This window comes from Pelophylax lessonae, assembly GCF_965119305.1.
Source record: "Pelophylax lessonae genome assembly, chromosome: 13".
NCBI classification, from domain to species: domain Eukaryota; kingdom Metazoa; phylum Chordata; class Amphibia; order Anura; family Ranidae; genus Pelophylax; species Pelophylax lessonae.
The window spans coordinates 7,257,517-7,275,339 of record NC_138780.1 but is presented as its reverse complement, the minus strand read 5'-3'; the positions used below and the strand labels follow the sequence as shown (position 1 = coordinate 7,275,339).

The following is a 17,823-nucleotide window of genomic DNA, read 5'->3' as shown; positions in this document are numbered from 1 at the left end:
CGCCAATCACGTCGCCCGCCGCACCAAAAAATAGGGGAAAAAAAGACTCTCCCGCCGCTTCACACGCCTCCTGGCGAATTAGCTGCTAGAGCTGTGACAGCACTTTTATAAAAAAGAGGTGGGGACACCCGCCCCTTCTGACGTGACGTCAGTAGTTTATTCACTGCACCAGAGCAGTGCATTATGGTGCCGGTGCAGTGAATAAATTAACTGACATCACGTCAGAAGGGGCGGTTGTCCCTGCCCCTTTCTTATAAAAGAGCTGTCACAGCTCTAGCCACTCATTACTCTGGACGCGTGTGAAGCGGCGGGATCTCTTTTTTTTTTTTGTGTGCGGCACGCGAACTTCCCACCGAATGCCCTATTTGTTCGTGTGTTCAGTGCACACACAAACAGCTGATGTTCAGGTCGAACTTACGTTCGACTCCAACATCAAGCCCATCCTTAAACTTGACCATCCTGGCCTCACACCTTATGGGCTAACTTTACTGGTTTTATTAATTCATGATAGTATATTTCTTCCCAAAAAATTGCATTTGAATGACTGCTGCGCAAATACTGTGTGACTTACCATATTGCAACGATCACCATTTTATTCTCTAGGGTCTCTGCTAAAAAAAATATATATATATATATATATATATATATATATATATATATATATATATTTATATATATAATGTTTGGGGGTTCAAAATTATTTTCTAGCAAAAAATGCTGATTTTAACTTGAAGGCAATAAGTGTCAGAAAAAGGCTTAGGCTCCAAGGGGTTAATATACATAGACTATCTACGTTACAAAGTAATATTAATATATCCAAATGTTGTTTTTCTTTTCTTATTTCAGCCCTGCTCATCCTCCAGAGACCTCTGGTCATTTATGAGGGCAACCCTTTAACTCTTCATTGTCACAGCCGTCAGGGGACTCCTTCCACCAACACAACTTTTACCAAGAACGGAACCGTATTACAGTTCTCAGTCACCAACGACTTCCTACGTTTGAAAAAAGTGAATCATAAGACGGCCGGGACGTATCGTTGTACCAAGCAAATATATTACAACAAGAAATTCCAAATGTTGCATGCCGAAACCTACGTTTCTGTTGAAGGTAAAATTACGCCGCTTAGAGATTTTGTTTCCTGGCATCTTTGGTTGTTAAATTATTTGGTTTCATGGTGACTAATAACGTATAGTGAATACAAAAAACATGATGTTTTTGACCCTTCGATATCACATCTGGTTGAGCAGTTTACAGTTAAATGGGTCTTTGATACATTATTTAAAACAGGGTTTCTCAACCAGGGTTCCTCTCGAGGTTGCTAGAAGTTCCTTGAGCAATGAGCAACTTCTGTCTCTCAGATATGTTCCCATTAAGTGTGACATCATTGATCTTTTTAACTGTCTATAAGGGGTGAATTCTTCCCAATGACCACAAATGTAAGGAACTTTCTTCCCAATGACCATCACACTAATGTATCATCAGTTGTAGACATAGGTTCACTGAGACCAGAATGTTATTTTAAGGGTTCCTCTGTGTTGAAAAGGTTGGGAAAAGCTGATTTATAGTTATTTCAAAAGTTGCTTTTAGTTTTTTAAACCCGTACCTTAAAATAAACCCTGGTGACCCTACCTGCGCTACCGGCACTCCCTGTGTAACTGCAGGGAGAACATGTAAGCTCAATGCAGAGTGTTCTGACTCAGAGGCGTAACTAGAAACTTCAGGGCCCCAGTGCAAGAAACCATGAAGGGCCCCCCCCCCGGACCCATGGCCGGGGCCTTTCCCTTCAAGCCTGGGGCTCTTCCCACTGATCCTGGGGCCCTTTACTCTCGTTACGGGACCCTTTCACAAGCTCTGCAGTGGGCCCTCTTCATGCCATCTTGGGGCCTTCCCCACGCCGGTGGAATGCCAGGGCCCGGTCGCAAGTGTGACCTTTGAGATCCTGGAAGTTCACCCACTGCTGTCAGTAGTTTTTATTTTTTGGTATTTCAATTGTATTTATTTTTATCATTTTTTTATATTTTTTTTCCAATGTCACTGACTATGACTCTGTCCATTCAGAAAAGGAAGGAGCTGGTAAATTACATATTTACTGACCCTTTCCTGGTTCTCTATTGTGACACATCCCCCGCAGCAGGGGCAGGAGAGGGAGGGAGCATAGTGGGGGGCCCAGAGACAGTAGAACACAAGTGGACTGGATAGGAGAGGGAAGAGAGGGCGGGGGACAAGGGGGACGAGGGGAGCACACAGGGGCCCAGAGACAGCAGAACAAAAATGAACTGGATAGGAGGAGCGGCAGCATACAGAGGAACCAATCTCCTCCATTTTCCTCCTGCAGCTACAGGATAAAAAGGAGGACAGTGATTTCTCTACATGCTGCCCCCCCCCTCCTATCCAGGTGTACAGGGGAGCAACACAGGCCCCTTGGAACATGGGGCCCGGTTGCAATTGCAACCCCTGTAGTTACGCCCCTGTTCTGACTTGAGTTTTAACCACAGAGCTGCAAGACAGAGCAAGACAGAGATGCTAACCACTAAGCCAGTGGTCTCCAAAGTGTGGCCCGAGGGCCGGATGTGGCTGTTGGCCAGTCTTTATCTGGCCCTTGGGGCACTATTTCATCAAATGGCACAATTGATGGAGCACTGTTCCTCCCACCAACACTGAGAGGGCACTATTCTTCCCATTGATACCAACAATGGGGCACTATTCCTTCCATTAGAACCAATAGTTGGGCATTGTTTATATCCGGATGCCAGGGCATTTTCTATTCAGTCTGCCCCTCCCCCCCCTAAAGTCTGAAGGACAGCCAACTGGCCCTTTGCTTAGAAGTTTTCGAGACCCCTGCACTAAACCATTGTGCTGCCTCGTGCTCAGGCACTTTGTACTCTTACATTGTCACCCTGTGTCACGTACCTGGTGGAAGAGCCTGATACGATGAGGAAGGCCTCTCTTACACCTCTGACTCGGGGGCCCCTAATAGAGCAGACAGGTAGCACAGGAGTGCAGAGTGGCACGAGTGCCTATCGGTCTTGATAGCAGCTGGGCTGGACCGACTGTCAGAATCAAGCAGGGGAAGACCGTCAGTGGACCGCAGTGGAGCAGGATTGCCATATGGAAACCACTGAGCAGGAGACAGGAGCAGGCTGCGACCCTCAGTTGTTTGCAGTGGAGTAGAAATACCGGATGGACACCAGTGGCACATACTATAGGCTGGGGCTAGCAGCAGGCAGTCCAGCAGCAGTAGAGACAGGACCAGAGTCAGACAAACCGGGTCATACACAGGCAGGCTGATCAGGTGCAAATGCGTAGGCAGAAGCGCGGTCAAAGGCAAGGCAAAATGACAAGGCAAAATAATCTAACAAAAAGAAGGCACCACTCACTGGGATTCCCACAAAGGAGGCGAGATTTTGGTGCTTAGACTGAGAGTGTCTTTCATTCACTCACACTATAGGAATAGCAAGGGTGGTTAGCCAGCAGCTGGAATCTTCCACATATAGTATTCTTTGTTTGCCAGAGGATCAGTACAGAATAGCAAATCTTACACGTTTCGGCCAGCGGCCTTAATAATAGCTAAAGATTACTATATGCGGATGACTTGAGCTGCCGGCTATCCATCCTTACTATCACCCCAATATTCTGATTGAGAACCTAGATAATATTTCTTAAAGCTGCTGACAGCAGTTTCTGAAACAGCCCCAGTTGGCGGTCCTCTTTACTGCTCTTGAGGGTGTAAAAGTAGCCTTCCTCTCTGCAGAGGTGTGACTAATCAATGCTTGACTGGACATGGACAAATCAGAAGTCAGGATTGAGAAGCCAAGCCCCTGCGGAGAGGATGAAGCATTTGATAAACTCTAGTGGGAGAGTTGTTAGAAAACCAGTGGGCAATCATCAATCTTTTAGAAATATTGATGATGTCGGTGATAGGACAGAGTTTGGGTGCAGTACAGAGTAGGGCAATAATATTACATTTTATAGCAACGTATTGGGGCAGCTGTAAGAGATCTGATCCAATTCTCACAGGGCTTAGGTCCTAGCAAGCCCCTTTACCTCAGGCCAGCTTGCTCTCCCTATCTGACTTATCAATGAATTCTGTGTGACTTTAGAAGGAGGAGTGAGACTCCATTGTTGGAAAGTCCTGGAGCACAATTGTGGGCATCACAGTGGCTCTGTGGTTGGCACCTCTGCTTTATAGCACTTCAGTCCTTGGCTCAAGTCCTGGTCAAGACACTACCTGCATGAAGTTTGCATGTTCTTTGTCTGCTTGTATTGGTTTCTTCCAGGTTCTCTGGCTTCTTTCCAAAGGCATTTGTGTAAGTGCATTGGCTCTAGTATGACATACTACTGACCATGCCAAAGATGGTTGCCTTACCATCTGCCGCTAAAGCTCTTTGAGTCCCCAAGGAGAAACATGCTATATACTGTAAGTTAATCTTGGGATATTTAAGAAGATAATTTAGCCCACAATCATCCTCCTATATACCTACATTCATATTTCTTTGGGAACTGACCATGTGACTTGGAAGCTTTATACAGTTGTATCCTTTTTGACAGGAGGAAATGCATTCAAAGCATGATCATGGTGTTACCAAAGGCTATCAATATTTTTTGTAAACATAGATTACCAGTGTGTTCCTCCCTCCTGTAGATGTAGCACTTTTAAAAATACCCTGAGAACATGCAAAGTGCTTAGCCAACCTGAAAGGTGGAACCAACGCAGGAAACCTGGTATTTGCATGACTTCCTGTAAATCTTATTGCAGATGGTGGATGGTGGTCAGACTCAAACGAAGTGTTTGAGTGTTCCCCACACAGCAGGTGATAGCACCTTACAAAGTACTGAGAAAGTGGCAGTGCCCACAAAATATGTAAATAATGTGCTATATTTTATTAATCTGTATTTTAGATGGTACTCAACATTTTAGAGGTTCCTGAAATTAGTGGTAGAAATTTCTCCATCATACTTATGAAACCTCAGCAGCACGAGACATGTTTCTATCTCCCCAATTGAGGTGTCAGGTCACCTGTGGCCAGGTGACAACTGCACCCTGTTGGAGGTGGGGGGGCAGCGCAAGGTAGTGAACCCGATAGCAGACTGCTGCAGATGGACCGGAACGTGAGCCCAAGATTCCCCAGGGCGCGGAGTCTAAGACCCAGCAGGTGTTTACCAGAGCCTCTAGTGGTGAGGATGGACGTGGCTGCAGCTGGGCCCAGGTCGCGGCCCCTGGGGTCCCCCAGGTCACGCTCCGTAGGGAGAGAAGGGAAGCAGCCACTCAGGACACACGGAATGGTGATGGGTAAGCCAAGGTCGGGGTAACAGGCAGACAAGGGTAACCAAGGTACAGGCCAAAGGTCAGGGTAACAGGCAACCAGGAATAGTCAGAGACAAGCCAAAGTCGGTACACAGAAAAGTAGATAAAGCACACGGGAAACAGGAAACAAACACTGTTAAACAGCAAAGCAGACCTGCAGTGCACTGGTTAATATAGACTTCCTGTGATGACCTGGGATAGTGATTGGGTGTGTGGAGGTACTTTCCGAAGGTCTGTTGCATCATCGTGGAGGTGCTAAGGACTGAAGGAATACCTCGGACCCTCTAGATAACTATATGCGCTAATACTATTTTATCCTATGTGAGCGCAATTATATTGGGCTTGAAAATAAAAGGTCAAACTGTATTGCACTAGTGGACTCTTTTCCTCCCTACATATACATCTCAGAGAGGAAGAGGTGACACGCAGGAGCAGTCTGAGGAGGATTCCTTGATTTTGCTACATTGATTTATTATGCGCATTGGGCCCTAACCATGAAGATCGTGGGCATTAGTATGGGGTGAGTTGCCTAGTTGAAGGGTGTGGATTCACAACGGTGGTGGATTTTGTGGTGACCCATTACTCAGCACGGGATTTCAACACCAAAGGTCACTTAATTCCCTGATTACACTGTGGACTTTTTGCCACTAATTAATTGGTTTATTGTAGTGCACGTTTTTGGACTTTTGTTCATTTATACATAGTTATATGTTTATGACACTGTTTATATATTTTTTTTTTTGGTTAATGCGCGGCTAGTGGGAATATAATTTCACTTTAATTGAAAAACTAAGCTTTGCCAAGGCAAAAGCGGAAGTAGCATGTTCTTGGAATGGAGTAGCCTTCAGGACACATTGCACACCTACTACCACCACTTCCTGTCTGGAGATTCTCCCAAAGAGATCATAGCAGAGCATCCAATTCAATTGACCTGACATTACTTATTGGCAGAGATGGGAGTCAGATTGTATCAGTGCATTCTGTTTATAAGTTACAATCAGGGGCGTAACTACAGGGGTTGCAGGGGTTGCAATTGCAACCGGGCCCAATGCTCCAGAGGGCCTGTGCAGATCCCCTGTACACCTGGATAGGAGGGGTGGCGGGGGAAGCATGTAGAGAAATCACTCTCCTCTTTTTTCCTCCTGTAGCTGCAGGAGGAAAGTAAAGGAGATTGGTTCCTCTGTATGCTGCGCCCACCACCCCTCCTATGCAGTTCACTTGTGTTCTGCTGTCTCTGGGCCCCTCTGTCCTCCCCTGGTCCCCCCTACCCCCTACTGTGCTTTCTTCCCTCTCCTGCCGGTTGCTGCAGGGGATGTGGGAAGCCAGGAACCATGAAGGGGTTGGTAAGTATGTAATTTACCAGCTCCTTCCTTTTCTGAATGGACAGAGTCATAGTCAGTGACATTGTAAAAAAAAATAAATAAATAAAATGATAAAAAATAATACAATTAAAATGCCAAAAAATAAAATCTACTGACACCAGTGGGTGAACTGCTAGGATCGCAAAGGTCACACTTGCAACCAGGCCCTGGCATTCCACCACTGTGGGGAGGCCCCAAGATGGCAGGAAGGGGGCCCACTGTAGAACTTGTGAAAGGGACCCGCTGTGGGACTGTAATAAAGGGCCCCGCAACGAGAGTAAAGGGCCCCGGGATCAGTGGGAAGAGACCCAGGCTTGAAGGTAAGGGCCCGGCCAGGGGTCCGGGGGCCCTTCATGGTTTCTTGCATCGGGGCCCTGAAGGTTCTAGTTATGCCTCTGGTTACAATATTGTAAATGGTTTACCAAATAGTTTCAATTATCTTTCTTTTTTTTTTACTAGAAAATGTTATCCCAGATAAGAGACAAGCAGTCCACAGTTTCCCTTGGATTCCAGTTTTGATTGCTCTCCTCGTAATATTCATCCTCAGTCTCCTGCTCTTCTTCTTTAGACACCAGTTATCTCAATTGATCAGAGGTGGCCCTAAGAATTATCCAGTCACAGGTACTGTTTAGATATAAGGATACCAAGTATAAATGAACTACTTGAAATATTTAAACTATTGTGGTGGATACAATGAGGTACAGGTGCAGTCTAGCATCTCCACTTCAGGTGGCGCTCGTCCACAGCGGCATTGGAGCTGAAGAGGAAGTCAAGAGGACTTTGAATCTTCTATGGTTTCCTGGATCACTGGGGAAACGGTCCGATTGGATGCTGCTGCCCCATGCGACTCTAGCAGCCATCGTGGGTCAGAGAAATTAGTATTAAGTCCCACATACAATTACTCCACATTACCCCACATACTGGGGTATTCAAGGCCCTGATTTTCAGTCTTGGTGCAAATTTTGCAAGTGGGTAGAGTAGGGACAGGTACCCAATTTGTTAGGGACATAGATAGTAAGAGGGAACTACTTGAAATATTCAAACTATTGTGGTGGATACAATGAGGTTGTAGGCAGGTGCAGTCTAGCTTCTCCACTGTAGGTGGCGCTTTTCTACAGCAGTATTGCAGTTGAAGAGGAAGTCAAGAGGAACTTGGTTCTTCTGTGGTTTCCTGGATCACTGGGGAAGCTGTCTGATTGGATGCTGCTGCCCCATGTGACTCTAGCAGCCGTCTTGTTTCAGAGAAATGAGTACTAAGTCCTACCATACATACAATTACTCCACATTACACCAAATTCTGGGTCCGGCAGAGCCTATTTAGGGCCCTGGCTCCCAGGCTTGTTGCACATTTTGGCTAGAGTAGGGACAGGTACCCCATCTGTTAGGAACAGAAATAGTGGCAAGGAAAGGTTCCTGACGAGGGTTGGCAACTTCTCTGGACATCTTCCTTCTTGGACATGAGAAGGTTGGGCAGCATTCTGCCCAGCGGCGGCTCTCGGATTCAGTTCCCCGGCGCAACGGCGTCTCCTGAGTCCTCACTCAGTCCTCCCGACTCCCGCCTCCTCCCCAGCCAATGGCATGGGATTTGCCTTTCGGCCAATCAGGAAGTGCGTATTGGACACACTTCCTGATTGGCCAGGAGGAGTATCCGTGTGACAATAGCGAATTTTCATTCGCTATTGTCACACAACTGGGTGGGCTCGGGGCGCATTGCTCTGCACTCTGGGTCCACCTTTTTTTTTTTAGCCTGTGAGAGCCTCTGGCTCTAATCACATGGCTAAAAAGAAAAAAGCCCCATTGAACTCCATGCATCCGGCGCCCTGCATGTAGATTAGGGGGCTGGACTCATGGATGGGGGGGCGGAGCCCCTGAGCCCCCAACACACCGGCCACCACTGATTCTGCCCCTCCTAACAGGTGCTGTCAGTTCAGCTGATATAGGCTCTCTAAAAGCTGTTGGGATCCGTGAGTGGTCCCAGTTGGGCTGCATTCCCACCAAGTTTATTGTGAACCATCTTTGCATTACTTTAATATGAGTTCTTTATATCGCACTTGGACTGTGAGTGTCATTGCCCCCTTAACGTACTGTACCCCACCTACAATATGATTATGGGATAAGAAAGTCTATAATAAGGTTGAGGTCAGGGCTTGAGATCATCCACATCGAACTCATCAAGCCATGTCTTTATGAAGCTGGCTTTGTACCCAGGGACACAGTCATGCTGAAACATAAAAGGGTTTTCCCCAAAACGTTACCATAAGGTTAGAAGAGCACAATTGTCTAAAATGTCTTTGTATGATGTATTATTAGCAGCCCCTCTTACTGGGAACTCCTGAACTCCAGCATTTAGGCTTGGACTGAGATGTCAAAAAAGCTCATATGGGTGTGACGGCCAGGTGTCACCAAATGTTTGGCCATACAATGTATGGGTGGATGCGGGGTGTATATTCTACTTTTTGTAGAAGGTATGTGGCAAGTTAGAATACCTAAGCTTCTAGGATTGTTGGAGGTCTTCTCTGTTTTCTAGACAAAAAGGTAAATATTTTTCAATGTGTATATTGTACTCTGATATTCAAAAGCAACACTGAAAGTAAGCTTTAGTATGCTGTAGGTAATGAGATTGTTGGAGGTCTTCCTTTACATTTGTCAAGGTCAGGGGTCAGGCTCGGAGACCAGCAGCTATAGCAGTAGAGAGACGCCCATTGACCAGCTAGTCCCCATGGTGGATGATGCGGGCTCACCTGAAGTGAGGGGTCTAAACAGTAACTGGTATTCACCAGAACTTCTAATGGTGGAGAGCAGTGCTTTAAATGGCCCAAAAGAGGTGCCGGTACTCTATTATAGCCTATAAATTTTTTCCGCCCCCCCACCCTACATCAGGGTCCACACAGAGTACCCCCCTGGCCTGGGCTGGGACTCTGGAGCAGGGGGACTCACTGGTGGTGACTGGTCTGGCTCTGGAGTGAAAAATATTCTTGGGGGGGGTAATTGAGGGCGCAGATGTCCAAAATGAGCGTACTGGTACGCTAAGGCGCACGGAGAGGTGGCGGTATGCTCAAGAGCCATTTTTGGAAGTGGCGGTACTAGGTAACAGTGCATACGGCCCACTTAAAGCACTGGTGGAGAGGGGTTTTGCTGCTTGTTAGTAGCAGGTCGTGGTCCTCAGGATTGCCCCACCAGGATGTGAACAAGTCGGGGTCCAGTAGCAAATATAGCATGTAGAGATCAAGCAGAAGGGTAGTCAGTAAACAAGCCAATGGTTGTTAACAAGTGGTTGCAGGTTGGGGTCAAGCAGTAGCATAGTTGAGGAACAAGCCAAAGGTCAGTACCGAGTGGTAGTGGAAATAAGAACAGCTAAAAGTATGCAAAGGAGCAACATGTTGACTATGGAGAGCACAATAATCTGGCAAACATGAAGTGCAAAGGCATGGCCTGAATTGAAAGTTCATGGGAGGAGCAAAGAGTTCACGGTTTACAAGGTACAAGGCAAGATTATCCAAGGGTTCAGGCAGTGCAGCAGTTCAGGTGGTTCAGTAAGCAGAGCTACTGCTGGACACAACAGAGGTTGTAGGTTCAGACCTCAGTCTCCATAATCCTCAATCTCCGTAATACTATTATACATATCACAATGTAAAAATATTGATTTGGATTATTTTCTTTTATTTCTCAGAACCTGTAGAACAAAACAAAGTGGAAGAAGATGTTTCCTACTCATGTATTAACGCTGATAACTTACGGGAGGGTGAGTGACGTTGTCTTGTTATAACCAGTGACGTTTTTCTTAGTAGGGAGTGATAAAACCCCTTGGTCAGTGGTCAGTTTCATTTTTGCAATCTTTTCCCCCACTAGAGATATTTCTTTTTACTTTCCTTCTTATAGGTGCAATATGAAGTGATAAGAAAACTCTTACCAGTTCTGAACAGTTGTCACTGGAACAGGTGTCCCCATGGGAAGATTTTATCTTTCTTCCTGTTTTGGTGGTATCTCCAAATATTGGATTTTCCTTTACTTTGAGTCCCAAAGCACTAATTTAATTTTAACTGCACTTTACTCAAATCCGATTAGAGTGTAAATCCTTGCACTTGCCCTGAAAGTCTTGGGGGAGGGCTCATGGGCTTAGGGTTCGGATTTCCCTTTGGGGAAGCCCCACCCATTAGACCTTGTCTTGGCTTCTGCTGTAAAAATGTGATCGCTGAATAAAGCTTGGGACCCGTTTTGGAGATCCATGGTGTGCGGGATCTCTGATCCTTGAACCTCTTATAGATAAATCACTGGATCACTTTAATATCTTTGCCAAACTACTGTGAACCAATATTCTGTAACTCAGTGCCATTGTGGAATTCCAACCTTCATAAACCCATGTCTGGAAAATATTATATATATAATATATAGAGTCACAAACCATAACCATATTGTTTGTAATATGATTATCTCCCATATGATTATCACCTCCATCTAGTGGCCATAATGTGATATTTCCCTAACATACCTCAATAAAAAAAAAACAAATACACATTATAGCCACTAGGTGGAGCTGGAGATCATAGGAGATAATCGTATTATAAACAATATGATGATCATTCATCGTACCTGTGTGAATAAGACCTCTGCATGCCAAGTTTATTATACATAGACTTTAATGTGCATCGGTGCCAACATTGTTTTACGTAACATTCTTTACATTTCCTAACAAAGGCAACCAATTTTAGATTAATTTTTCATTGCTTATTTCATATTTAATATAGAGGGCTCCCATCCGTTCTCTAGCTAGAGAAACTGGCAGGGATAATATAGAGAATTAAGGTGCCTAGCAATAAATATACTATATATAGACAAAATTGTATAAAAAATATCCAAATATAAAAACTCAACAGTTTGTTAGTACATTGATTAAAAATATATTACACATGATCAGTATAACAGTATTCTGATCCAATAAACATATAAATAGCCCGACATTGGTGAAATCCAGAAGATTACATATAAGTGCCAAGGGATCGACACGTTTCACCCTATTCAGGGGCTTCTTCAGGATCCATTTGTAAAGAGTTATATGCAATATACAAACAAGAATGGTACATGTAAAACAATATAACATATTCATTACACAATATATAATAAAATCATCTTATACAATAATTATTCACAATGATTTTTATTTTATTTTTGTGAATAATTATTGTATAAGATGATTTTATTATATATTGTGTAATGAATATGTTATATTGTTTTACATGTACAATTCTTGTTTGTATAGTGCATATAACCCTTTACAAATGGATCCTGAAGAAGCCCCTGAATTGGGCAAAACGCGTTGATCCATAGGCACTTTGGTGAAATCCAGAAGATTACATATAAGTGCCAATGGATCAATGCATTTTGCCCTATTCAGGGGCTTCTTCAGGATTCATTTGTAAAGGGTTATATGCACTATACAAAGAAGAATTCTACATGTAAAACAATATAACATATTCATTACACAATATATAGTAGAATCATCTTATGCAATAATTATTCACAATGATTTTTATTTTATTTTATTTTATTTATTTGTGAATAATTATTGTATAAGATGATTCTACTATATATTGTGTAATGAATATGTTATATTGTTTTACATGTACCATTCTTGTTTGTATAATGCATATAACCCTTTAAAAATGTATCCTAATTAATAAGCCCCTAAATAGGGCGAAACACGTTGATCCATAGGCCCTTATATGTAATCTTCTGGATTTCACTAAAGTGCCTATGGATCGACGTGTTTCGCCCTATTCAGGGGCTTCTTCAGGATCCATGTGTAAAGGGTTATATGCACTATACAAATAAGAATGGTACATGTAAAACAATATAACATATTCATTACACAATATATAATAAAATCATCTTATACAATAATTATTCACAATGATTTTTTATTTATTTTATTTATTTGTGAATAATTATTGTATAAGATGGTTTTATTATATATTGTGTAATGAATATGTTATATTGTTTTACACAATATATAATAAAATCATCTTATACAATAAATATTCCCCTTGATTTTTATTTTATTTTATATATTTGGGAATAATTATTGTATAAGATGGTTTTATTATATATTGTGTAATGAATATGTCATATTGTTTTACATGTACCCTTCTTGTTTGTATAGTGCATACAACCTTTTACAAATGGATCCTGAAGAAGCCCCTGAAAAGGGCGAAACGCGTAGATCCATAGGCACTTCTGTATTTCACTAATATCGGGGCTAATTATATGTTTATTGGGTCAGAATACTGTTGTACTGATCAAGTGTAATATATTTTTAATCAATGTACTAATAAACTGTTGAGTTTTTATGTTTGGATATTTTTCTATACAATTTTGTCTATATATAGCTAGGCACCTTAAAATCCCTATATTATCCCCGCCAGTTTCTCCAGCTGGAGAACGGACAGGAGCCCTCTATATTCAATTTCCTTGGGGACAGTGCCGTGAATTTATTGTACAGAACCCCCCCCCCCCCTCTTATACACTTATTTCATATTTTTTCACCTGCCTTTTCTTCTTTTCTGTAGCTTGTCCTGCTCCAAAACATCAAAGAGTAAGTAATTGTTTAATTTCCTTCTACTACTCGTATATTAAAGGGATTTTTTCACACTTATCCCTAGCACAGGTGGTCAGACACTATAGTCGGCTTCTGTGTTCTTCCCCTATAGCAACCCCCTTTCCTATAAGACCAGCAGGCCTACTGCTACTCAGGTGCCCCAGCTCTTATACACAATGCATGAAAGCATTGGAAAATTGAGAAGAATGGACTTTTTAGGTCTACTTTTTAAAAACAAAATATACAATTTTTATTTGACACATTTGTAACACAGATTAGAGACGTAGACAAATAAGATATATACGTCAGTGCATGTGACTAATAGGTACATCTCAGTAACTAACCAGCTGTCCAAGGTCCAACTGGACTAGACTAGGCTGGTGGGCCAGGAGATTCTTAAATTTGGCAATTACCCCAATATAGTAGTATACAACAGGATACCCTATACAGGTACGATCCTAAAATGGTTAGTAAATGTTGGCAATAATTCAGACTCGCTTGGCCCTAGGCATCAAAGTTCCTTCAGATATCTGGGAGCACTCAATGAGACACAGAGACGGCAGGTACGATGTCACAGAATGCTCGGCTTTATTCAAACAATGAAGAACTTTTTATAGAGAGAGAAAAAAAGGGGAAGTCCCCTTTTTCAGTATTATACATAAAATGATATATCAATAGTTTCAGTGACTCTTCATCACGCGCTTCAAGTCATGTACTTGCATGCAAGCCAAAAAAAGATAAAATATAATTAACGCTATATCAAGCGTGTTCTCAGGGTCGTTTTCACCACAAAAGCAGAATGTTCTTGTTGGATCACTTTCCAGAGCATTTGCTTAGATAGGCTTTTTTTTAATTTTAGAGTCTAGAGTTTTAATCCCAAGATGGAGTCGAAAATGGAGGATAAACATTCCCACAAAAGTGAGTACACCCCTAAGGGACAATGTCCAAATTGGGCCCAAAGTGTGAATATTTTGTGTATTTTAGGGTGTACTCACTTTTGTTGCCAGCGGTTTAGACATTGATGGCTGTGTGTTGAGTTATTTTGAGGGGACAGCAAATTTACACTGTTATACAAGCTGTACACTCACTACTTTACATTGTAGCAAAGTCTCATTTCTTCAGTGTTGTCACATGAAAAGATAGAATAAAATATTTACAAAAATGTGGGGGGTGTACTTACTTTTGTGAGATATTGTATGTCTATCTATCTCTCGCTATATATACATACATATATATATATATATATATATATATACACACACACATATATATATATATATATATATATATATATATATATATACACACACACACTCACACAGTATATATATATATATATATATATATATATATATATATATATATATATATATATACACACACACACAGTATCTCACAGAAGTAAGTACACCCCTCTCATTTTTGTAAATATTTTATTCTATCTTTTCATGTGACAACACTGAAGAAATGACACTTTGCTACAATGTAAAGTAGTGAGTGTACAGCTTGTATAACAGTGAAAAAATAAATAAATAAATTAAATAATTAAGAAAAAAATATATATATATTTTTTCTTAATTATTTTATTTATTTTTATACACTGTCTACTTATTTATTTATTTATTTATTTTTTTTTTATTGCGGTCACAAGGAATGTAAACACTCCTTGTGACAGGTACTTATCATGGAGGGATCTGGGGTCCATAAGACCCCAAATCCCTCCTCTGCACTTAAAAATGCCAAGTTTGGCTGTTTCAAATGCTGTAATTTTTATTTTATTTTTTCAGATCTGGCGCCTTTAAGGCTTTCAGTACCCAGAAGTGATGTCATGATGATGCTTCCGGGTTTTTACATCGGAGACCCAATCAAAGCTGAATCTGGCTTTGTTTGGGTCTGCGGCCAGCCGATGAAACAGGAGACCCAGATGAGTCGCAGAAGGCGGCGGGAGGGAGGGGACGAAACTAGTTGAGCAGGTTTCTGAACAAACAAGAAGCAGAATTGATATATTCCATTCTGGCCTCCGTTAACGACTTACTAACCATTTTAGGATCGTACCTGTATAGGTTATCCTGTATTTTACTATATTGGGATAATTGCCAATTTTAGGAATCTCCTGGCCCACCAGGCTAGTCTATTGAGTCCAGTAGGACCTTGGACAGCTGGTTAGTTACTGAGATATACCTTTTAGTCACATGCACTGACATATATGTCTTATTTGTCTATGTCTCTAATCTTTGTTACAAATTTGTCCATTAAAAGTTGTATTGTTATTGTCCAGCTCTCCTTGAGTAACTGCCTGTCTCCTGGAACCTCCTCCATGCTCTTGAGACTGTGGTTGGAGACACAGCAAACCTTCTGGCAATGGGAGGTATTGATGTGCCATCCTGGAGGAGTTGGACTGCCTGTTCAACCTCTATAGGGTCCAGGTATGGCCTCATTCTACCAGTAGTGACACTGACCCCCTCTATAGGGTCCAGGTATCACCTCATACTATGAGTCTCCATGGCTCCTCCAGAACCTTTCACGTCTGTCACATGTTCTCAGGGTGAACCTGCTTTCATCTGTAAAAAGCACAGAGTGCCAGTGGCGGACTGGCCAATTCTGGTGTTTAACGGCAAATGCCAATCAAGCTCCATGGTGCTGGGCAGTGAGCACAGGGTCCACTAGAGGACGCTGGGCCCGCAGGCCACCCTCATGAAGTCTGTTTATGATTGTTTGGTCAGAGACATTCACCCCAGTGTCCTGCTGGAGGTCATTTTGTAGGGCTCTGGCAGTGCTCATCCTGTTCCTCCTTGCACAAAGGAGCAGATACCGGTCCTGCTGATGGGTTAAGGACCTTCTACGGCCCTGTCCATCTCTCCTAGAGTAACTGTCTGTCTCCAGGGTAACTTACTTTTTAGCACTTATCACAGTTTAATTCTTTAGTCTTTTGCAAGATGAAAACACACCAAGAAGTGATAGTTGTGTAGATGTTTAATTGTCTGTGTTTTATTTTGCTCCGTCAGGATGATCATTCTATTACATACTCACTTGTGGCGTGCACAGACTATTCGAACACTCCAGAAGAAACATCGGCCAGAACCGTCTATGATGTTGTTAAAATGTAATAAAGCAGAACAATAGAAAAAAATGCAAATTTCAGCGAGTGTGGACAGTTACTCATCACTGTACATCCTGCCAGTAAAAATAAATTATTTTATCACCTCCTCCACTAGAGGGCACTAGAGTACACTGCACACTTTTGGATTTTTTTAATTAAAATAATTGCATAGCCATCCGTGCAGTAAATTTGCATGTACATTCTTTCTGTACTAATTGGGCAAAGAGAAAATGGTGACATTAATTTGCTAATTCCCTCTAGCGTTCTCTGGAATTGATACAATATATCTCTTGTTTAAAAGTTTTGTGTATTCCCTATGCTCCCTGAACTTCATCTAGTGGCCATTTGTAACCACCTCAATCTTTGACGGTGAGCAACCTGTTGACGTACTGGAACTGTGGTGTCATTTATGCTGATACCATGCATGGGAACTTTGTGGCCAGCACAGATCATCTCTTTGGTGGGAGTCATGTGCGTAGGACCATGGAAATGCCAAGTGATGCTGATACCATGCATGGGAACTTTGTGGCCAGCCCAGATCATCTCTTTGGTGGGAGTCTTGTGCGTAGGACCATGGAAATGCCAAGTGATGCTGATACCATGCATGGGAACTTTGTGGCCAGCGCAGATCATCTCTTTGGTGGGAGTCATGTGCGTAGGACCATGGAAATGCCAAGTGATGCTGATACCATGCATGGGAACTTTGTGGCCAGCGCAGATCATCTCTTCGATGGGAGTCTTGTGCGTAGGACCATGGAAATGCCAAGTGATGCTAATACCATGCATGGGAACTTTGTGGCCAGCACAGATCATCTCTTTGGTGGGAGTCATGTGCGTAGGACCATGGAAATGCCAAGTGATGCTGATACCATGCATGGGAACTTTGTGGCCAGCGCAGATCATCTCTTTGGTGGGAGTCATGTGCGTAGGACCATGGAAATGCCAAGTGATGCTGATACCATGCATGGGAACTTTGTGGCCAGCGCAGATCATCTCTTTGGTGGGAGTCATGTGCGTAGGACCATGGAAATGCCAAGTGATGCTGATACCATGCATGGGAACTTTGTGGCCAGCGCAGATCATCTCTTTGGTGGGAGTCATGTGCGTAGGATCATGGAAATGCCAAGTGATGCTGATACCATGCATGGGAACTTTGTGGCCATCACAAATCATCTCTTTAATGGGAGTCATGTGCATAGGACCATGGAAATGCCAGACAGACAGTAAGTTCAGTTGAGCCCCTTTGAGAGACAACAGAGTGTGACAGGGACTTCCTAGGGCTGAGGCTTATTAGGACAGGGGGGTCACTGGAGCTTTTTGGGACTGGGGCTTCGTGGGACAGGGTGTCACTGGGGCTTCCTGGGACTGAGGCATCATGGACAGGGTGACACTGGGACTTCAGGGGACTGAAGTTTTATGGGACTTCCTGGGGCTGATGCTTTGTAGGACAGAATGTCACTGGGAC

General features: G+C 42.9%; 1 long non-coding RNA gene across 1 annotated transcript; it reads left to right on the top strand.

Annotated features, from left to right (window-relative positions):
* Positions 1-7,162: 7,162 nt before the first annotated feature.
* Positions 7,163-16,474, top strand: LOC309569920. The gene is made up of 4 exons (XR_014226098.1): positions 7,163-7,287; positions 10,337-10,408; positions 13,230-13,255; positions 16,264-16,474. It is a non-coding gene; the product is annotated as an uncharacterized lncRNA (long non-coding RNA).
* Positions 16,475-17,823: the final 1,349 nt, after the last annotated feature.